The following is a 24,856-nucleotide window of genomic DNA, read 5'->3' as shown; positions in this document are numbered from 1 at the left end:
CCACTGACCCTGGCCCAAATGGGCAAATTGTGTTCAAGTAGAAAAAAGGATCACTGATCCTCAGTGATAAGTGCAAAGAAATAGAGGAAAACAATAGAATGGGAAAGTCTAGAGATCTCTTCAAGAAAATTACGGATACCAAGAAAACATTTCACGCAAAGATGGGCACAATAAAGGACAGAAATGGTATAGACCTAATAGAAGCAGAAGATATTAAAAAGAGGTGGCAAGAAAACAGAAGAACTATACCAAAAAAAGATCTTCACAACCCAGATAATCACAATGGTATGATCACCAACCTAGAACCAGATATCCTGGAATGCGAAGTCAAGTGGACCTTAGGAAGCATCACTATGAACAAAGCTAGTGCAGGTGATGGAATTCCAGTTGAGCTATTTCAAATCCTAAAAGATGATACTGTGAAAGTGCTGCACTCAATATGCCAGCAAATTTGGAAAACTCAGCAGTGGCCACAGGACTGGAAAAGGTCAGTTTTCATTCCAATCCTAAATAAAGGCAATGCCAAAAAATGCTCAAACTACCACACTCATCTCACATTCTAGCAAAGTAATGCTCAAAATTCTCCAAGCCTGGCTTCAATAATACCTGAACCGTGAACTTGCAGACGTTCAAGCTGGATTTAGAAAAGGCAGAGGAACCAGAGATCAAATTTCCAACATCCACTGGATCATCAAAAAAGCCAGAGAGTCCCAGCAAATCATCAACTGTTTTATTGACTATGCCAAAGCCTTTGACTGTGTGGACCACAACAAACTCTGGAAAATTCTTAAAGAAATGGGAGTACCAGACCACCTTATCTGCCTCTTGAGAAATCTGTATGCAGGTCAGGAAGCAATAGTTAGAAATGGATGTGGAACAACAGACTGGTTCCAAGTAGGGGAAGGAGTACATCAAGGCTGTATATTGGCACCCTGCTTATTTAACTTATATTCAGAATACATCCTGAGAAATGCTGGGCTGGCTGAAGCACAAGCTGGAATCAAGATTGCCGGGAGAAATATCAATAACTTCAGATATTCAGATAACACCACCCTTATGGCAGAAAGTGAAGAAAAACTAAAGAGCCTTTTGATGAAAGTGAAACAGAATGAAAAATTTGGCTTAAAACTCAACATTCAGAAAACGGAGATCATGGCATTTGGTCCCATCACTTCATGGCAAATAGATGGAGAAATAGTGATAGACTTTATTTTTCTGGGCTCCAAAATCACTGCAGATGGTGACTGCTGCCTTGAAATTAAGACACTTGCTCCTTGGAAGAAAAGTTATGACCAGCCTAGACAGCATATTAAAAAGCAGAGACATTACTTTGCCAACAAAGGTCCGTCTAGTCAAGGCTATGGTTTTTCCAGTAGTCATGTATAGATGTGAGAGCTGGACTATAAAGAAAGCTGAGTGCTGAAGAACTGATGCTTTTGAACTGTGGTGTTGGAGAAGACTCTTGAGAGTCCTTTGGACCTAAAGGAGATCCAACCAGTCCATCCTAAGGGAAATCAGTTCTGAATATTCATTGGGAGGACTGATGTTGAAGCTGAAACTCCAATACTTTGGCCACCTGATGGGAAGAGCTGACTCACTGGAAAAGACCCTGATGCTGGGAAAGATTGAAGGCAGGAGGAGAAGGAGATGACAGAGGATGGGATGGCTGGATGGCATCACCGACTCAATGGACATGAGTTTGAGTAAAGTCTGGGAGTTGGCAATGGACAGGGAGACCTGGTGTGCTGCAGTAATGGAGTCGCAAAGAGTTGGACATGACTGAGAGACTGAGCTGAAGTGAGACAAAAGGACTGGTGTTCTAAGGCACTAAGTGTTAGGGTCAATCGTCATTTGGCAATAGATAACCGAAGCACAGGGTATTTTCAGATAAGGTTAATTGGAAAAAAGTCCAAACTCACCAAATATCACCACCCCAAATGCTGTTATTAACAAATTTGTAGGAAAAAATGCATTTAACAGCAAACATATAAGAAATAACCACGTTTTAAAATATTATCCACTTGTATGTATTTATGCATTGATCTACATGTATATGCATATACATGGGCTTCCCAGGTGGCTCAGTGGTAAAGGATCTGCCTGCCAATGCAGGAGACACAGTTTTAATCCTTGCTTTTGGAAGATGCCCTGGAGAAGGAAATGGCAGACCACTCTGGTATTCTTGCCTGGGAAATCCCATGGACAGAGGAGCCGGGCAGGCTATAATAATCCATGGGGTCACAAAAGAGTCAGACACAACTATCGACTAAAACTACAACAACAAATATGCATGTACTCACACATAGGTTTACTGCTTCATTTATTCATATCTATTTTAATAATAACTGAGTACCAAGTTAGTATCAGGCACTAGACATGTGCAGTAAACTATTGAATAAAACTAATGTATTTCACAGAAACTGTGAAAGATAGTAGATATTTGCAGCATTAAGCCACTATGTTTTTGGTAATTTGTTACAGAGAAATAGATAACTAATTGGGGAGCTCTATTTCTAATAATCCCAGGGTCCACAACTTTGTTGCTTACAAAACATGGATTCTGAAATAAGATAGACCTGGTCTCTGATTACAAATTCATGACTTCTTATTCTTGTGTTCTGGAACAAGTCCCTTGACAGTTTTGAGTATCTTTCTGCATGTTAGAAGAATTGGGCTGTAACATTTATTTCTTGTGAATGCTTTGAGGGCCTGATAAGACAAACATTAATATAAGTTCTGTTGTCATTTCTGCTCACATCACATGTCCCTTTAGAAGAAATTCTTCAACTGCTAAATTAATAGTGAAATTAGGGAGTGGAGATCAAGAACTGATGTGAGAAGACAAGTGATTAATTGCCTCTGGGGCCCAGACAATGCATAATGGTGTCTCAGGGAGGGTTGGATCAAAAGACCCAATGAGAAACTAAAAGGAACAGAAATTCTTCTTGATGATATCCATTAATTTTAAAAAATTTTATGTTCCTTTAAATAAGCTTTCACATCTTTAGGCTAAATTTTTCTACTTCCTTTAAATATTTCTGATATACCATTTTAGTCATTCATCTATAAATGCATTTTAATCCTTCTAAATGGTTCTAAATGAAGGTGCCCAGAACTGACTGAAATAGCCCGAGCACTGACTAATCAGTACAGAGCTGAAGTGTTGCTTCCCCAATTTTAACTACAGTACACTTCCCTTAATAAAGTTTGAGATGCTATTATCTTCTTGGTGAAAAAACACCCCTTTATTTGATATTGAATGTGCTGATAACCGTAAAGTTGCCAAGTCATGTCTTCCTTATTTTGTACCAGTGAATCCTGTTGACTGCACATGTATGGAAGTCTCATATTTACCTTTGATAAATTCCACCTTGAAACACTTCCTATATCCTCAGTCCATCACCATCTTTTTATAGACACACTTGTCCAGAGACATATTTGTTCTCTTCCTCACAAGCTCACCATTAATTTCAATTTGGTTAATTTTACCAAAATTATAGCTAAATGCATGGATGCCTTTATCCACATGTAGATGAGGAAATATTAATGACTGAATATGATCAGCTTCAAAATGTATTTGAATATATCTAAAAATCATCTCAGTAAGTGTAAACAAAATAACCAGGTGTGAGTGATTCATATTATTATGTTTATATTTCTTTCATATAATACACTGATGAGCAATTTATTTATTTACTCATTTTTTTAGTGTGTGCTGTGTTATTTGTTGGGTGCTGGACATACAGCAGTGAACCAGACAGACTAGGTCTGCAGTTTTACAGATTTCATGACAAGCAAACAATGGCAACATGGAGTAGACTCTATTTCACTGACAACCGTCACATGAATTCTGCATGTGTAATCAGTTTTAATTGTCAGATTAATAGCCACCTCACCACATGAAAATAAATTTCAGAACATTTTCTTCTACTGCTGAGATGAAACTACTTGGTTTATAATTTGGGGTCATTTTTGAAATGCCATCAGCCTATTTCAAAATGTTTTATTTTTACAGCACATTTACAATATCAGTCTTGGTTTTCATGGATTGCATGTGTCTATTCAAAATATATCTAGCCTGTGCCTCTGCTTTGGTACATCAGCTTTTTAAAAGAGTTGATATCATTATAATGGTTAAATAGCCATGTTTAAAAGAGCTACTCCATTGTAAGTTCTATTTTCTTTTTTAAGTTGGTTATAATTTTGCCTTTGCGGTATAGATAGATTACATCCAAGTGTCTATTTAGAAAGAGAGAGATCACTGAAAATGCAAGATAAAGAGAGAGATCACTGAAAATGCAAGATGCATTCAGTGGATGACACTGACCCAACATATACTACTAGAGCCTAGTGTGTAAAACTAGATGGTGAAGAAAGCTTAAAGATATTTGGTTATATATGCCTCATGTTGTAAATGATTTATGGAGAAAAGAGAGGATTCCCAGGATCAAGCAAAGACCTGAACCGAGATTGTGTGTCTTCCATTTAGTACACCGTGTTTCATGCTCATACCAGGAATGCTAGGGATATTTATACTAGGACAGACATAGAGGAAGCAAGATCGGCTGGGTCCTAGTTCTGGATCATTGTTCAATATGGTAATCTCAACCATATTGAAATTTGTTAGAAATTTTCTATATAAGACATTTAAAAGTAAGTATAATAGAAAGCAATCATCTCTCATTTAGCATGATATCATAATTTATAATGTAGAAGCTACTGAGTATTACATAATTTTTGAGGAAAGTAAGTACAGATTAGAAAATATTTGCCACTTTTGGGCACATATCCAAACAAAATCATTCTAGAAAGAAGAAAGCAGAGGGACCTCCCTGGTGGTCCAGTGGCTAAGACTCCACGTGCGCTCCCAGTGCAGGCGGCCGGGGTCCGATTCTTGGTTAGAGAACTAGATCTCACATGTTGCAACTAAGAGTCTGCATGCCAGAACCAAAGATCCCACATGCTGTGTTGAAGATCCTGAGTGCTGCACCTAAGGTCCAGCACAACCAAATAAGTAAGTAGACAAATGTTTTAAAAAAGAAGAAAGTAGAAGCTGTTCTAGGAAATTGGCATGCTATAGAATCATCCTTTCTGCTATGGTAGAAACTTGTTTGTGTTTTCATGTCCACTGAATTTAGTACTGTTGATAAATTGCTGTTTCTGCTGCTGCTGCTTAGCTGTTCAGCCGAGTCCAACTCTTTGCGACCCCATGGACTGTAGTCCCCTCAGTCTCCCCTGTCCATGGAATTCTCCAGGCAAGAATACTGGAGTGGGTTGCCATGCCCTCCTCTAGGAGATCTTCCCAACCCAGGGATAGAACCATGGTCTCTTGCATTGCAGGCGGATTCTGGTAGCTGTGCTACCAGGGAAGCCCTTGCTGTTTCTGTGATGTCAAAAATGTCAATACTTGTGGCATTTTATATAGCATAGTGGTTCATTTCATACTCAACCAAGTAAAACATTAATCCAACAGGATTCAACTAATTGGGACTCTACATTAACATCTTGTCCAATTTTCTGTGCAAGAGTAAAACAATCACAAATAGATAAAGAAGATATATTCATTGAAAAATAAATTCTAGGACATGTCTTATGATTTCTACAGACTTGGTACACCTCTTGGTACACCAAGATTTTATTGCAAGTAAGATGGTCCTAAGAATCATAAAGATACAACATTACTAAAGGAAAATTGTGTTGGTAGTTACAATAAGGGCTTCCCTGGTGGTTCAGACAGTAAAGAATCTTCCTGCAATGCAGGAGACCTGGTTCAATCCTGGGTCAGGACGATTCCCTTGAGAAGGGAATGGCTACTTACTTCAATATTCTTGCCTGGAGAATTTCATGAACAGAGGAGCCTGACAGGCTATATATAGTCCATGAGGTTACAAAGAGTGACATGACTGAGTGAAGTTACAGTAAATGAATTCAGGTCACAAAGTATATTAAATACATTTTAGAAAGTTGCTAAAACAAGGATAAAAGGGAGAAAAAGATTCCTTTGTATATTTTTGCTAACTAGAAAATTTTACAAAGAGAACTAATTGTATTATATGAATTGGGGTTATTCAGTGAGCTTCAGGATACTAATTCTATAGGATAAAGTGCATGACTCCAACAAGCGCAGTGCTGATAATATCCCTGAGTGTCGAGAATGCTCACAAAATTTTCCTCATGGCTTATCTAACGTTTATGGCAGAGAATAAAGAAACGGAAAATTTTTGCTAATGACTCTAAAGATAGTGGATTGCTAAACTCTTTCCCAGATTCAGGACTATTCTTGTTGCTTAAGATACCGCAATTCATATTTTTTTAATTACTCATTCTTAAGAGCCTGGTGTGTCATGAAACTTGTGGCTGTAACTTTGAAAATTTATTTTTTCCAGAGTTTTCAAAATGAGCAAAAATATTATAGTAAGCCACTGAACTTTCCAGACTTCTTCTTTACAACCACAAACTGCCAGCTCTCTATATTTCATCTGAAATGATTCAAAGATTGCTCACCCAGTATACATCCCCAAATTCCTAGTCTGAGCAAGCATAGGGCAAGGATAGATATTTGATGAGGAGTCAAACCCAGGAGAGCATGCCTAGGCCTTTTTGCACATGAAATTGCTTAAAATTAAGACCAGCTCATTCAGGGACCCCAGAGCAGGTAACAGTTCTTTTACTCTTCGATCTCTGCCACTGCAGGAGAGATATTGTATTCATTCATTTATTCATTCATCTGTTCAATCATTCATTCATTTATCAAGTACTTATTTGTAGAAATCAATACCCTTTGTTACCATATGAGACACACTCTGCTGGGTCTGACCAACAATAGTATGTAAACAAATAAGCAAGGTGATTTCAATAGAAATAAATGAAAATGTATCCCATCTGCTTTCTTCTAGTTGTGTGAATTTGATAATTTCCTAACTTTTTTTGATATATTAATTTTTAAGATGTTATTGTTAGCATTTCTCCTAGGCTTTGTGAGACGATTAAATTAGATTAGGCAACAAAGTTCTTGGAAAATAATATGTGGTTCATTTGCATAAGATATATGCTAGAATATCTGCAGTGCTACTTTTAATGTTGGAAAAAATGGAAACAAGCCAAATTTCCCCAGAGGAAAATGGAATGGATAAATAATATATATTATATTTGTATGACGCTTTGCTGCTCGGCTATTGAAAGGTACATAGTACTTGATTTTAAAAACCATAGACCTTAAAATATAATTGAATTTTAAAATGTGGCATTAAAAATAGAGAAAAATATAAAAATTCATTTACATATAGGTATGTATGCAGCAATATTTTAAAAGGAAAGAAAACATATATATCATATTTATGATGGTAAATATACCCAGAAAGAAGGAAAAGACACTATGACCAGGAAGAGGATAGAGGAATTCAGAGTTCTATACTTTATCTGTTATGTATTTTTTATTTTACTTTGAAAATAAAGCACATGATAAACTGAGTTAAAAATAGTAATAGGCAAAATGGTAGGGGATATAAAATTAATTGTATGAATAACTAAGATACAATATGAAAAAAATATTCAGTAAATCAGCCCTGAATATTCATTGGAAGGACTGATGCCTAAGCCGAAACTCCAATACTTTGGCCACCAGATGCGAAGAACTGACTCATTAAAAAATACCCTTATGCTGGGAAAGATTGCATGCACGAGGAGAAGGGGACGACAGAGGATGAGATGGTTGGATGGCATCATTGACTCAATAGACATGAGTTTGAGCAATCTCTGAGAGTTGGTGATGGACAGGGAAGCCTAGTATACCACAGTCCATGGGGTCGCAAAGAGTTGGACATAGCTGAGCAACTGAACTGCATCGATATGAAAAAAATATGGTCTTGTGAAAGGAAAATTCTTTGTATATTTTTGGCCATCCTTTCTATAGCCAGTTACTTTAAGTTTGAAAGTTCTTTTTCCCTGACTTAGCAAAATTTTGTGAAACGGATGTGCTATTGGGTTTTAACTCCCATTTTTGAGAGTTAGGATAATCAAGAAGATTTTTCTTGATATTTCATTTTTTATTATTACATTTTTTTACTTAATGTTTTACTTAAGTAAGCATTTCTGCACAATGTTTTTTGCCAGGGACTTCATCACATCTGGGTAATGGCACAGAATTCCTGACTGCTATTTTTGAGCTGAAGAAGAAGTCAGTGTTTCAGTGAATTGTCACAGAATAGCTGGTACATGATGTCTCCCTGCCTCACAGGGAGACTTGATTGACTTGATTGACTTTTACAGATTCCAAATTGTCATTCTTCATGGCCTCATTGAATTACTAAATATACACATTTGTCTATCATTGCCAGCCTAAATTTTTTCCAACTCTGATGGCTTTTAACTTTCACTGAGTACGAACAGTCCATGCACATAGTCACTAAGTGAGATTGTTAAATTTCCATTTTCCATCTGACATAAATAGCTACTCAAGCAGATGTGGACTGGGATGGGTATTCCCTAAACCAAAGCTATTTGGCAGAGATCTGTCTTTCCTTACACAAGAGAAGAAAGGGTTTTGATGACTAACATCTTGACTCACTGCATTAATACTTCGTGAAAACAGATCTCCTCAAAAATAGTTTTTGGGGGACTCAGGGTAGGGAGAAACTACTTCTAGGTGGGAATCAAGATATCTATGTGGAGAAAATAGAATTTGACATGAGAGAAGTTTTCATTCATTCATTTAACACATATTTTTTCAAGCAGCTAAAATTACTTTGCATTGTGACTAACACTGGGCTGAAGAAAATTTTACTAGGTGAAGAGAAAGGGATAAAAATCAATGAGCAAATAAGTAGTTTGAGTAGTTACAAGAATGTTTGAGCAATAGCAGTGGGTCAGTCTAGTGTTCAATTATCTGTTAATACATTCAGCAAACAGTTATACTATTTCTATATGGGCTTCCCTGGTGGCTGAGCAGTAAAGAATCCGCCTGCAATGCCAGAGACTGCCTGCAATGTAAGAGGCATGAATTTGATCCCTGGGTTGGGAAGATCCCCTGAGGGAAGGCGTGAAAACCCACTCCAATATTTTTGCCTGGGAAGTCTCATGGACAGAGGAGCCTGGCAGGCTACAGTCCATGGGGTCATAAGAGTTGGACACAATTTAGTGACTAAAACCACGTAGTTGATATTGGATTAACTTCTTGGAAAACAAAAATGACACAGAACAATACTGTCTGTTTGCAAGAATTCAAAATGTAGTGAGACAAATAAAACATTTTCAGAAAAAAACATACGATAATCAGTGTACATCAGTAGCCATGCCCCCAGAACTAAGCAGCACCAAAAAAAAAAAAAAGGTAAATCTCCTGCCCTTAGTGAGAAACAAAAAAGGTAGGATAACTGATATAATAAATATTGAGATTAAGGAGAGACACAGGTAAAATGTGCTTTGAGGGATTTGAAAAAATGTTGGGAAAATTTTAGGAGATTATAGATTATAGGAGAAAGAAACCATAGCTAGATATTGGATTAAAGAAAAACAAGAGGTCCAGGTCAATGAGGGCCAGGTAGTCTGAACTTTAGGCTATAACCAGTGGAAATCTTTAGTCAGAGATGTGATCACAATGGCCAGTTTTGATGGTCAGCTTTACTTGTGACATAATGCAAAAGAATTATGGGACAGTTAGCAGTCTAAAATTTCCAAGGTTGGTTTAAAAATGAGGCTATAAAGTGGTAGAGGATACCACAAACATTGGAGTAGGCAGGGAAATCAATAAAAACTTGCTGAATAATTGATTCAACAATTCTTTCCTGGTTTCTTGCCTGAGAGAAGAAAAGCACAAAACTTGGAAGATTTTACTTGTATCTCAGTCCAAATTCCGCTGGAGAGGAGCAGGGACACAGGAGGAAGGAAGGGCACTGGGCCACACCACATGGGCCACGGCTGTCGGCAAATCCGTGTCCATCTGGTCAAAGGGGAAATTGGTTGGCCCGAGGTAAATAAATGGCCTGAGGACCATTTATTCAGAGTAAAGTAACAATTTCTTTTGGGGAAATTTACCTGTTATCATAACTAAAAAGTAAAGTTCCACAAACAGTGGTTCACAGCTTCACAGTAGCTATTCACATAGCTTCTGTTCAACATTCCAGAAAGCTCTGCTTTGCTTTTCCAGATCCTTTCTTACTGAAAGTATTTGCAGGTAATTGAGAGTTGGGAAGTCTGCATTCTGAAATCTCCTCTACATATGCCTTTTTGCGAAAACACTGGCATCTCAAATTCTGTGGTTTCTTTCTTCACTTGAAAACATATCTCCATGTCCCTTTTGGTTTTAATATTTTATAAATCTCTTATATTAACCTATGACAATCATTTTACTTGAGAAATCAAGTAATCCCAAATACTTTCAACATCTCCTTTTAGTTCTTACTATTTTATCATCTTAACTTCACTCAACTTACATGCTCAGTTGATCTGTTGTGTCTGACTCTTTGCGACTCCATGAACTATAGCCTATCAGGCTCCTCTGTCCATGGAGTTCTTCAGGCAAGAATACTGGAGTGGTTTACCATTCCCTTGTCCAGGGATTGAACCTAGGGATTGAGCCAACATCTGCATTGGTAGGCAGATTCTTTTCCACTGAGCCACCTGGGAAGCCCTTCACTCAATTTACCATTCTTTTTATTATTGATGCTTTTAAACTGTGGTGTTGGAGAAGGCTCTTGAGGGTTCCTTGGGCTATGAGGAGGTCCAACCAGTCAATTCTAAAGGAAATCAGTCCTGAATATTCATTGGAGGGACTGATGCTGATGCTGAGACTCCAATACTTTGGCCACCTGATGAGAACTGACTCATTGGAAAAGACCCTAATGCTGGGAAAGATTGAAGGTGGGAGGAGAAGGGGACAACAGAGGATGAGATGGTTGCATGGCATCACTGACTTGATGGACATGAGTTTGAGAAAGCTCCCAGAGTTGGTGATGGACAGGGAAGCCTGGCGTGCTGCATTCCATGGGGCTACAAAGAGACACAACTGAATGACTGAACTCAACATTTGACTTTTTATGTGTTCCTGTTGTTTCTTTGTTTTATTTTTCTTAAACTAACTTCCCTTTATCATTTACAAACTTTTCTAATAACTTTTAATATACCATACTTTGGGTCCCAAATCATTTTCCTTGTCATTTAAGTCTTAGTGGAATTTTATCCTGTTAAATAGATTCTCCTTGATTTTTGTATGATCATGCAAAACTACACACCAAAACATTTCATCTGAATTCATTCAACTTGAATGAGTTTGCTAGTTAGGCTAAACGTATTAATTGATTAATCATATATTCAAAGCTACACACACACATACACATCCCTCTGACATAGTACTCATTTGTCTTGTTTATCTATTACACTATTAAATGTCTGAGGACAGAGATCTACCCAACTTAATTCTATTAAAATAATGTAGAACTAATATCAGTTCAGTTCAGTTCAGTTCAGTTGCTCAGTTGTGTCCGACTCTTTGCGACCCCATGAATCACAGCATGCCAGGCCTCCCTGTCCATCACCAACTCCCGGACTAATATAGATCCACATTTATTGTGTGAACTAAATATAGGATAATGATGATGTTATGTGTTGTTATAAGATCTGTGTCCAATTATCAGAGTGATTGAACTGGCTAAGATGTTGTCAAACTTCTTGTACAAATATGAATAAATGGAATTATATGCTTAGAGGGAAAATTTATACCCAAAGAAATTTTAAGTATTAAAAAATTATCCTCATACCCTTACACCTTTTTTTTTCTAGGAGTAATATAATTTTAAGGGACTATCTGAGGAATACACAATGAATGAGATTAAAAACAAGAAATTAAACATTTAAGTACATATATTATAGTGCTAAGGGGCTTCCCAGGTGGCTCAGTGGTAAAGAACCTGCCTGCCAATGAAGAAGACATAGGAGACGTGGGTTCGATCCCTCGGTCAGGAAGATCCCCTGGAGAAGGGAATGGCAACCCACTCCAGTATTTTTGCCTGGAGAATGCCATGGACAAAGGAGCTTGGCAGGTGACAGTCCACAGGATTGCAAACAGTCAGAAAGGATTGAGTGAATGAGCATGGATTATAGCACTAAGTGTTAGTCACTCAGTCATGTCCAACTCTTTGTGACCCCATGGACTATAGCCCATCAAGGCTCTTCTGTTCACAGAAATCTAGGCAAGAATACTGCTTTGGGTTGCCATGCCCTTCTCCAGTGGATCTTCCTGACCCAGGGATGGAACCCAGGTTTCCTGCATTGCAGGCAAATTCTTTACCATCTGAATCACCAGCACTAAAGAGCTACATAAAGTTTTAATTATAATATTCATTAGAAAAAAGCTATTTTATTTTTCTCTCCCTCATTTATTTCTGAGGGGGTTGATATATATCTGTAGGATGGGGGATAAATATTAAATTTAGTACCCAAACCAGACTTTATCACTAACAACAGGTCAGTGGAACTCTTGACTTGTCAGCAGGAATCCCCAACTACAGATTCAGTTCGTTTTATCTGTCTCTCCTTTTGTTCTTTTTCTGAATATGAGGTTGTCATTGGCTCTAGGATAAGTATACATTATTGGGGTTTGGTTTATCCAAAACAGCATATGCTCAACTATGTTAAGTAGAGGTTTAAACTCGAAAATGATGTTGAAACACTACTTTGGTTGTAGACACGTGGGAGAAAAAAGAAGAATTTGCCTTTCCATTGCCAATGTTTTCCACATCAAGGAGACTGGGCTACAGTTGTCACTGGTGTGTTTCCTTTTTTATTTTGCACCTCAGAAGCCCTTTCTCCCTTCTTTTCCTCACTTTTCCTCATGTATGAGAAAGGTCAAAAGGCCACAAATGCTTTTACTTTTAGATTGAGTAGCCATGGGCTTCATTTGTAGATTAAGAAAGAGATGTAGTATTTGGAGAGACCCTCTGCTTAGCTCTGACTTAGCAATGAGTATCATGGTAGAGTCATAGGTTAATTCGCTAAAACAGTAATTTCTGTTTTGTTCTTGTTCTGAATTCCCTCTGTTTGAACAAGACAGGCAGACACTTTGTACTCTTTCACCCTAGAAGAGTCTGTGTAGTGTAGTGTACTCTGCCTCAAATATTCCTTTCTTTTTTTTAGAAAATGAAGTTATTTAAAAATAAGATTATAGGGATGAGAGGAAAGAGGGAGAAATGGTCAAAGGGAAGAAAAGTTTTGTTCATTCCAACGCAAGGGCTAGAGGCTCACTGCCTTGTGAACAGTGCAGACCAAAAGCCTTGAGGCACCCAGAGAAGTGGGAGGAACAACATATTACTGGAGGCATCACATTATGCCTTGCTCAAGATACGTAGACATAACCTGAGCATTGGTGCTCGGCAAGGTCATTTATGATCTTGGACAACGGATGTCTAAGGAGTAACTCAGTATGAACAAAAGGCCCTTAGAGCTTAAATAATTTGAATGGGAAATAGGCAAAAGGTTAACGATTCAAATTCAAGTTTTTGCTGCATCTAAGGGACAGAGCCTTATTGTCAGATTTATCATGATTTAAAGGGTAGTTAGAATCCTACCCTATTTATATAAAACACATACTAATAAAGGGGTTGAAAATTAAATAAGATAATATTAATATAAGAATTCATATAGCAAGTGGATGCCTCACAGCAGGTAGTTAGCTAATCATTGCATAACTCTTAGATATAATTGCAGAAAGCTGTCTGATCCTTTATAGGACTAGGTTCTGGACCTTAAATAGTTAATATATTAAGTCCATTGTTAATTTCTATTAATATGGCTTTGGAGTTTCACAGGATGGTAAATGTCAAGCTTGAATGTTGGCTAATAGTCTTGAGATTTTGTCCTGATGGGTATTTTAGCACAAACCTAACAGATTGTACATCTCCTGGGGAGAACTGAATAGTATTTCAATAGAGTAAGGGAAACTGTAGGCAAAGTTTGAAATAAAACTTTTACCAAAATAACACAGCAGCTTGCACAGTTATAGACTGTGAAAATCAAATGCCCATAGCATATCTTAGCTTTTCATTTAGTCATTAATTAATCTGTTTATTTATACATTAATTAAACATCTATTTAGTGAGTCTCTATTAAAGTAAGTCTCCCCAACCTACTGGCTGAGGACTGGTACCTCCTGTTGGGTCAGAAGTGGCATTAGATAAGAAATAAAGTGCATAATAAATGTAATGTAATTGAATCATCCTGAAAACCATCCCCTCTATCCCCAGTTTGTAGAAAAAGTGTCTTCCTTAAAACTAGTCCCTGGTGCCAAAATGGTTGAGGACAGAATATTTGTAATAAATTACTGAACAAAATAAGCAGTGAAGTGACCTTGTGGAGTTTATAGTCTAGGAGGCAATTTATCCATAGTGAGATACTTTTTTTGGAACGATATAAGAACACTTAATTGTTAACTATAAGTCTAACTAGAAATAGCAAGCTCTGAAATAGTAAAGGAGATAATAGTCTGTCCCAAATAATCTGTGGTTGTTTGGAACTGGAATTTTGAGCTGCATCTACATGCATAAGGATCATTTAGCATTTATTCTACAATTTATTAGACCCTGATAGACCATGTGCTAGATATTGCAAACAAAAAGACGACATCCCTGCAATATAGACATAATGGCTTATGAGATAAATATTATTTTCACCATTCATTTTGAAGATCAAGAATAAAGATGGTGTAGAAAAGAAAGAAAAATAGAGAAATCCCTATTTATGAATCACATACTTCAGGTCTGATACTATGCTGAGCATTTTATAGATTACTTCACTTAAGATCTATAACAGCCAAAAAATATATTATTATTCCATATTCATGATGAGAAAGCTGAGGGTGAGAAGATATGTTACTTGCTAAAAACTATTTAGTTAGTTAATAGGAAACCTAGAATTCGAAACCCAATCAAATTCACCTATATCTTAAATCTTAGCAATAGTACAAATTTCTATTTGTCATGAAAATATTTTAAAATGTTTAGTGCATTGGAATAACAAACTAGGTAAAATGTGAACTCCATGGTTGAAAATTGCCAGTATATATTCAGTTTGAAAATATTTTCTGGGAAATAAAAGAGCTGCTATAAATGACTGACAATGAATGAATACATACATACATACATACGTACATTATACACACACACACACACATAAGTCAATCCAGAAATTTAGAAAATTTAAAAATATCTCAGCACCTTCTAACTTAGTTTTAAATAGATTGTCTAGTTTTCACATAATTTTATGTTGTACTCAGGCAAAGATTTTTAAATTTAACATAATCTGCTTCAGGGCAAATTAAGCATTGCTTAATGATCAAGGAAAGTGTTATATTTTAAAATCTAAATAAAAGTATACCTTTTGGGTACCATTTTCCTTGGGAGAAAAATAATGTTGATTTCAATATAAGTAACATATCTTATAATTAGCTTATAATTTTCATGTATTACTTTTTCTAATATTTGAGTTTTTAACTGAATATATGAAAATGTGTCAGCCTTTGAAAGTTTGAAAAAAAAATCTAAAATTTTAGTCTCTGGTTAGCTTAGGCATAGAGTTATGCAAAATACTTTTCACTTCTGGCAAAAACAACAGGAAAAAAGCATTAGTCTCTCCAGGGTGATTTGGTACTTCCTACTCTAGGATAGTCCAGAAACAAAATGAGGTCAGAATTTTTCACTAATTTCTGGCCTTCTGTTCCTCCACATTCTGGCAATGAAATGTGGAAAACATATTTGTTCAAGGGCAAAGTGAACTTTTTCTGAACCTCTCAAGACATCCACTCTTAGTCATAGGAAAACAGAACTTTTTGGTTCTTTTTTAACTTCAACTACTGAAACCACTAATGAATCGTACAACGGCTTCTCCCAGCCTCCACTCAATCAACAATCATTTTCCTTTATTTATTTATCACATTATAAGTAATATTATGCCAAGGTGTGGATTTACAGAATGCTTGATCAGAGACAGGAAATCAGTTTTGTTGTCAGAATGAAATAGCCGATATTCTTAAAAATGTTCCCTTTCTGCCTCCTAAGCTATTTAAGCCAAAATTACTAATGAAATAGAAATCATGGTTAATTGACTGAGTAGGGTGAATTCTTTTCTAAAAGGTCGGAGCCTATTACCATGTCTGTTTCTATTAGCCTCCAGAGTTATTTGCTTATTTGAGGGTGGTCATGGAAAGGAGTTTGAGGTTGTTTTTTATTTTATGAATGAAAAAAGAAAACTGACATCAAAACAGAAGGCAATATTTGTTTAAATGTTACACTACTGGCTGGAGTCCCAAGAGTTTTTCAAATATTAAATGCTTCTTCTAATACAGTGATTAATAAAAGTAGGAATCCGCACAATGTCTAATTGCAAAAGAATTTACATACATATAAACTAAAAAGTAGGAGCCCTCTAGGAAGAGACAAATATGCTGAAGAGAAGTCAACAATGTCTCTGAAATGCAGAAACAAGAAAAGAAAGCAAAGAGAAATTACCTTTCCATCCATCTTCCCCCAAATCGTCTGCTTCACTACTTGAAGGGGTGTTGAGTAACTTTCAGTGATTGCTATTACAAGTACTCAGCTGAGGATATTATTACAGGTTGTGAAAGAGAGCCTTAGGTATACGAATTTTTATTTTATTTCACTCATTTCTTCAGTACTTCATTTTAAGAAAATGCACTGATAGCATTACTGGTAATAAATTTATTTAAATTCTTTTCAGAAATATCAACCGGACGTTTATATTTTTGTTTGACTTTTTAAAAAAGTGAATTTAGAGCTTAATATTATAGAATATAAAAGGTGAGCTACATGATTTGGGCACACACTGATCCAGACCATATGTCCTACCCAGTTTAAACGTCATGCTCCTTGCTGTTTCTATTGTGTTGTGACTTGAGAAACACCAGGTTTCCATTCCAATTTTCTTATATAGCTTCAGGGCTTAAAAGCACAAAGAACAATTACTTTAGAAATTCTTTGAAAAGCTATTTAGTTTGCTTTCCTATTTTCAAGAATTTTCTAAAGTCATGAGAGCATATACCTTGGATTACAATACACCAGAGAAGAAATTCTCTTTACTACATGAAGAGTCTTTGTGCATGCATGCTTGCTAAGTCACTTCAGTCATGTCCAACTCTTTGCAGTCCTAAGGACTATAGCCTACCCGCCTCCTCTGTATGTGGGATTTTTCACTCGAAAATACTGGAGTGGGTTGCCAAGCCCTCCTCCAGGGGGTCTTTATGCAGGGATCGAACCGGGGCTCTTCCGTCTCCTGAATTGGCAGGTGAGTTCTTTAGCATTAGTGCCACCTGGGAAGCCGGCCTTTGTGCAGTGGCCAGTAAACATTTTCTGTAAAAAAAAAACACATATATTTTAAGCTTTCTGCATAGTCACCTATTTGTACTTCAAAGAACTTTCACTTTCCATAAAGTATTATTATTTTTTACTTTTTTAACCTTTAAATGATTAAATATATAAAATTATTCTTAGCTCATGGACCATATGAAGAAACCAGGCTGAAGCTGGATTTGCCCCTGGGTTGCAGTTTGCTGATCCCTGACTTGGTGCATTGGTTAGAAATCTTAGTCTTGAAAGTAGCTAGTCTTGAATATAATGAAAATTCTACCATGTATATTACAAAATAAAACTCTCTATATATCCATTTTTACAAGCACAGCATCTATTTTGCAATATGAGGGTTAAGTAAAGTTCTTCTTGTATACTCATTGGAGTAGGTTCATTATTGGGCTATAACTTTTTCAAGCAGAGGAGACCTGCATCACCCTGCTTCAGTCTCCGTATAAACAAACAATAGCCAATTACTATCACTGGCAAATAGTATTTTGCAAAACTTGAAACTTCTTCATGTCATTCTCCTTCCTACCTCAACCAATGCTGATTCTTCCAGATTTAACTTAGAGATATATTTCTTCCAATTCTTTCCTCATGTTCTGAAATTCTTGTAAATGCTCTGAGATGATTCATTATCCTCTGAAATTTTGACATCAAGAAAAGACTGAATTTTTTAACTAAATATGAAACCCTATTCAAAATCATTGCTTAACCACATGAAACATTCCCAGAAGAATTGCTGGTTGGTATTTTCTGAAAATTTAAGTTACATATCTAATGCTTTATATTGTTAAGCTTTCATTTTGCTATTTATATTATAGTAATATTTGTTGTTTTTATACAAATTCAAAATCCTGTTGATGTTTAAAAGGATATCTTGTTTGATTTTTTTATTTCTTCAACTAGTTACCTCAGTAGTGCTCTTGAGAATTTCCCTTTTACCTTTATTTCCTCCTTACTATTTTAAATATAACTATAAATTATCACTGCAAGGAGGGCTTCCCAGGTTGGGGCAGTGGTAAAGAATCCTATCTGTCAATGCAGGAGACACAAGAGACTTGGGTTTGATCCCTGGGTTGGAAGATTCCCTGGAGCAGGAAATGGCAACCCACTCCAGTGTTCTTGCCTGGAAAATTCTATAGACAGAGGAGCTTGATGGGCTACAGCCCATGGGGTTGTAAAGAGTCAAACACAACTGAGTGACTAACACTTTACTTCTTTCTTTTTAAACTTATTAATATGATTTATTACATTGATTGATTTTTGAAGTTGGAAACAACCTCCCTTACTTGGAAAACACCAGTTAGCCATGGTGTATAATTCTTTTTATGCATTGTTGGATTCAATTTTCCCTTATATTTTACACATTTATTCATGAATAATATTGGTTTGAATTTTAAATTTTATTTTGTTTTGATTTGTACTGTTTTTGTCTAGTTTTGCTCTCAGTGTAATTCTGGCATCATAACATGAAGAGACATTTCTCCTCCCTTTCTTCTTCTGAAACAGATTGGGTAGAATTAGTGTTCATTCATCTTTAAATGATTGGTAGAATTCACCACTGAAGTTTTTGGTCACAGAGATTTATTCTTGATTGGGTTGAATTAAAGTTTTTTGGTCACAGAGATTTATTCTTCATGAAAGTTTTAATTATTAACTCAATTTCTTTAATGGTTATAGGACTATTCAAAGGATCGATATCACTTTAAGTTTTTTTTATATTTTTTGGCTTACAATGAACTGGCCCATTCATTAATCTAGATTGAATTGTGAGCACAAGTTATTCATTGTATTTCCTTCTTACCCTTTCAATGACTGCGGGAACTGTCCTTAGAGCCCATACACGTGTAATTTGTATTTTTTCTTGTCTCGTTTTTGTCAGTTGTGCTAGAAATCCATCAATTTCATTTTATTTTCAAAGAAAGAACTTTTGTTTCATTGTTTTTCTCTATTATTATTTTCTGATTTTTGGTATCATTGATTTCTGCTCTTGTCTTTATAATTCTACTCTTTTCCTGCTTTGCATTTATTTTACTCTTGGTTTTCTAATTTCTTGAGTTAGTATTTAGGTTTGCTCTTTTTTCAACATAAATATTTTGTGTTATAACTTTTCCTCTCAGAATAACTTTACCTGCATCCCACATATTTTGATATTTTGTAGTTTCCTTTTTGTTCAGTTCTGTGCATTTTATTTCCTCTGAAAATTTCTCTTCAAACAATGATTATTAAGAAGTACATTGTTTAATCGCTAAGTGCATGGAGATTATCTTGTCTCTATATTTTTAGTTTTTGTTTAATTCCATTATGCTTATTATTGTTAAGTAAAGACGACCAGGACACCGAAAAGAGTGTCTAACAGGCTTTTTAATGACGAAGCTCTCCCGGGCGGGGGTTCCCAGACCCCAGGGAGGCAGGTCGAGGAAGTCCAAGCCGGGACCTTGTTGGAGGCGGCTTATATATCTTTGTTGCAAGGGATGGTCAGGTTAATGATCGGGGGTTCGGATAGGTTGCCAGGCCGAGGAGTCGTGGGCTGATAGGTCCTTCTATGTGGCTGGGGTGAGGCGGCTTTAGCTGGCAAAGTGTGCTGTCATTGGTCCCCGGGATCTGGGAGGCTCCTTCCATTAGGGACTTCCCCTGCCAGCGGGGGAGAGAAGGGGTGGCCCATCATGGGACTGGTCCAGCCTTACAATTATGATTTCAGTTCTTTTAAAGTTGAGGTTTGTTTTATCACCTAGTATTTGATCTTTCTTAAAGAAGGTTTCATGAGTCCCTAAGTAAAAGTATGTATCTAGGTGTTATGTCCTATAATTGCCAATTATACTGTTGTGTTGGTTGTTTGACTGTGTTCTTCAGATTTTCTATATCCTTGTTAATTTTTTCCTTAGTGTGTGTGTGCTTAGTCACTCAGTCGTGTCCAACTCTTTAAAACCCCATGGACCATAGCCCATCAGGCTCCTCTGTCCATGGGGATTCTCCAGGCAAGAATAGTAGAGTGGGGTGTCATGCCCTCCTCCAGGGGATCTTCCCAACCCAGGGATCAAACCCAGGTCTCCCACATTGTAGGCAGATTCTTTACCACATCTGAGCCACCAGGGAAGCCCTTTCTCCTTAGTAGGTCTACCTGTTTCTGAGAGGGGGATTGATTGAATTCCCTAACTATAATTATGGCTTTATCACTTTTTGAAGAGCATTTATATACAAGCTTAATCACTTTACAGTTCTTAGAATTATGATGGAATGTGATTTTTTCAAAAATTGAGGCATAATTGACATATGACATTGTGTAAGTTGAAAGTATACAGTATATTGATTTGATACATTTACATGTTATAATATGATTACCACCTAGAGTTAGCTAACACCTCTATCATGTCACATAATTATCATTTCTTTTCTGTGGTGAGAACATTTAAGATCTAGTCTCTTGGCAACTTTGAAGTGTATAATACAATATTGTTGACCTTGGGCTTCCATGGTGGCTGAGCAGTAAAGAATCTGCCTGCAACGCAGGAGATGCAGGGAGAAGCAGGTTCAGTTCCTGAGTTGGGAAGATCCTCTGGAGGAGGGCATGCAACCCACTCCAGTATTCTTGCCAGGAAAAATACCATGACCGAGGAGCCTGGTGGGCTACAGTCCATGGGGTTGCAAAGAGTGGTGCATGACTGAAGCAGCTGAGCATGCACGCATGTACGCATTGTTGACCATAATCTCTATATGGTGTTTTAGATCTACAGAAGAATGTAATCTTGAACGTTCTTTAACCACTGCAAATTTCTTACTCAGACAGTAGAAGGAAACAAAATAACAGAATGTTGATATATTCCACATAACTAGGGACCAAACACAGCAATTTGGTGTTGGAAAAAGTAGCAAATTTTAACCAGTTGGTGGCTAGAAGTCCAAGCATATGCTGAAGAAGTCAGTTCTCTGTAGCTCTTCTGGTCCTGTATAATATGCACGTATATGTGAAATTTGCACAGCATTTCTTAATAGGCAAAGTTGGCTTGACTTTTTGTAATAAGTAAATACGGAGTAACAATAGTTACACTAGGGCATACAACAAAGCAATCACTAACAAAGTTGTGAGTGTAACCCAGTTTATCTAACATTTATACTCTATTTACTAGACTCAATGGCCTTACACATGTAAGTCTATTTTACCATCTCATTATAGAGACTTCTATTAAATTTGAAACGAGAAGACTTTTCTGGTTCGGGCCTTTGTTTTCCATAGTCACGAAAGACCTATAACTGAGGGAAAACAGGAACATTCTTCCTGCTAGTGCTATTATCTAATGAATCACATCTGATTTTGTTGGATTTTGTCTCAGAAGAAAATTTTATAATGTATCGAGAGTTTAATAATTGCTGATTCAGTACATCTTTATATAACAGGAAAATAAGAAAACTCTGCCGTAAGCATGTTGAACAAGGTTTTAATTAAAAGCAGTCCTACAGCTGGCAGCAGACTGCGCTAACTGCGCTTTTACAAAAGTCTTCAAAATATTTTAAATTTCTACCTTTACTTATTATAAAGCCTGTTTTGCATTCTTCTGACTGATATAAATAAGAATCATTTTCAGCTCATGTAATTGATGGAGTAATAAATGTACTTATATATTAGAGTCAACCAGCAATGGGTGTGTGTGAAATAAAAAGCCCACTCCTATCTCCCTAGTGTATGACCTCAACTTTGGAGAAGATAATAGAAATGGCTTATGTAAGAGATTAGTTCCTGATGTTTACAGACTTAAAATCCACAGAATGTGCTCTTTGTTCAAAACCAGAAATGGGAGGTTGCTCTTGTAGTCGATGCCTTATTTACATGTATACATGTGTTATGTTTTTAAATATGTCTTCAAGTATAAACTTTTGCTTCCAACTTCCATCTCACTGTTGTCTTGTGACAAATTTTCTTTCTCATCCTCTCTTACTCCTATTTATGGCAAGTGGTAATCTGACATTACAAGGAAAAGGCTAATCAAAAAAGCCTGCAGCTTTTTCAATTTTTAAAAAGGGAGCACTGTTTGAGGTTTTATAAGCCATGTTAAATGTCCTCAGTTCTCCAGTGACTTTGACAAATGACTTTAAAAAAGTTTTGTTATAACAAAACAAATCCCCAGGATATACATTTCTATTGTAGCCTCATCTCCTTATTTTTCTCATAATTGCCCTGGGACTCTTTGAGAACATCTGGGAGAGCTCTGATTACAAAATCCAAACTGTTTTGAGCAACAGAGTAGTTTGTAATTCTGATTTTCTTTGTAATTTTGAATCTTGTTGTGTTCTCATCCTTTCTTCTCTCTTTTCAGATAGACACCAAGTCCAAGATGTCTTTTAAATGGGTTAAGTAAACTTAGGTTCCACGGAGTTAGAATTTCTCATCACTTAAGGGAAATCTGACATTATCATTACATGTCAGTTGATGTCATGTAGGATGAGGCAATTTAATATAAAAAGGGACAAGTCCTGTACTACAGGGATCTTAGGTTGCAAAGCCAATTTCTTAATTTCAGTATGATAGCACCTGGTGAAATTCCTGAAAGAATTGATTCGTATACTTACTAGGATCTTTTACTCAAAATGTCATCTTGAAATTCATTAAAATGTTAGAGAATGTATTTTGCTTTATTCTTATGTGAATTTCCAGGGCCTAACCCAGAGACCAGCACAGAATATTCAATAACTATTTCCTGAATCAAATTTATATACAATTGATATATAGATAAGAAGATAGATTCAGAAATTATCTTTTAGATTGTGAGTTCATTATCATTCTAAAGATATTTAGTAAAATTTAAAGCATCAAAAGTTAAACTTATAGGCATAATTTTTAGAATCTGTTTTTGTCTATTATATGTGATATTAAGATAAAATTAGCATTATCAGCTTGATATATTACAGCCTTATACTGAGTGGTATAATAATCATCATAACTACCACTTATTTGGATTTTACTCTATGTTCTTAGCATTTTACAGCCATTATTTAGCAATCTCAAAACGAGCTATGAGTTATGGTATTATTATTTCATTATGTGGCTCAGTGGTAAAGAACCCATCTGCCAGTGCAGGAAATGCAAGAGATGAGGGTGTGATGCCTGGGTCTGGAAGAGCCCTGGAGGAGGGCATGGCAAGCCACTCCAGTATTCTTGCCTGGCAACTTCCATGGATAAAGAGGCCTGGCGGGCTACAGTGCTTGATGTCACAGCGTCAGATGTGACTGAGAGACTGAGCACGCGTACTCACAAGAAAAGAATTCAAAACTGAACATTTTAAACAACTTTCCTAAAGCTCTCCGGCTGAGATTTGAATTCAGATGTTTGACTCTAAAACTTGACTCTTGAATCATTATTGATGAAACTAGTACTGGATTGAGAATGAGACCAAATTTTATACTAAGCTTTGATAATAGCTCTGTGTCACCTTGGACAAGTGATTTAAAATTCGCTGACCTCTTTCTGATTTTGAAAATAAAAGTAGAACTAGCTAATGTATAAAGTCCTTTTTAGTGTTAAATGTAATTATTCAGTGATCATAGATTGTTGTTGTTAATTTTAGTCACTATTATTTCTTTTCTCTGGTGGCTCAGATGATAAAGAAGCCACCTACAGCGCGGGAGATCTGGGTTCTATTCCTGGGTTGGGATGATCCCTTGGAGGAGGGCATGACAACCTATTCCAGTATTCTTGCCTGGAATCCCCATGGACAGAGGAACCTGGAGGCTGCAGTTCATGGAGTCACAAAAAGTCTGACACGACTGAGTGACTAAGCACAGCACAGTTCTTTTCTACCAAGGACAGCAAAATCATGACCAGGGCAATGAGGCTGCAGTGATTCCCGTTCACTCTCACTTGTGAATACATAGGAAATAAGTAACTTAGGAAATAAGTAACTTCTGACTACAGAGGAAAACAAAATCAATTTAAGACAGGAAAGGACCTAAGAATGCACCCAATTAAAGGCCCTAATTTTACAAATAAGGAAATTTGGGACCTACGAATTTATGACTTGCCTAAGTTACTTAGTTACTTTGCCAGGGACTGGACTATATCCAAAATCTTAATATATTATTCTTTCTGCTATGGTATGGTGATGATTTCATCATGAAGATCTTAATCAGAAGTAGGGATCGAAGCATAAATAGTGTCACACACACACACACACACACACACACAGAAATCTACCTCCAAAACAAATACATTCATCTGTGCATTCAGTCAAAAAACATTCATTGACAACCTCTGTCGCAAGGCTGCTTACATTAAGACGTGACACCTGAGACAACGAAGAGCTTCCTGCTCAATGGAAGAAGCAGATAAGTGAACAGACTGTTAAAAAAGTAGTAAATCCTATGGGAGAAAGAACAGGCTACTCCAAGATAGCACATCTTACCGAGATTGGGTGGTTAAAACACTGACCTACAGCATTTTTTCTCATTTACCCTGTAAAAAGATTATAAAATCCTGTACTTTCTTGTCTCTTTTAAATTGATATCTGAAA

The 24,856-nt window shown here is 36.5% G+C and overlaps 1 long non-coding RNA gene across 1 annotated transcript in view; it reads right to left on the bottom strand.

Annotated features, from left to right (window-relative positions):
• LOC120858391 overlaps positions 1 to 16,572 on the bottom strand; it is a 32,035-nt gene extending 15,463 nt beyond the window's left edge. Inside the window, exon 1 of the long non-coding RNA XR_005719855.1 lies at positions 16,494 to 16,572. This is a non-coding gene — a long non-coding RNA (uncharacterized LOC120858391). The remainder of the gene's footprint in view (positions 1 to 16,493) is intronic.
• Between the last annotated feature and the right edge of the window lie 8,284 nt (positions 16,573 to 24,856).

The sequence above is a fragment of the Oryx dammah genome, unplaced genomic scaffold, assembly GCF_014754425.2.
Source record: "Oryx dammah isolate SB20612 unplaced genomic scaffold, SCBI_Odam_1.1 HiC_scaffold_29, whole genome shotgun sequence".
NCBI classification, from domain to species: Eukaryota; Metazoa; Chordata; class Mammalia; order Artiodactyla; family Bovidae; genus Oryx; species Oryx dammah.
Note: the sequence above shows the minus strand (reverse complement) of the source record. Positions and strands in the feature narration are given on the sequence as shown.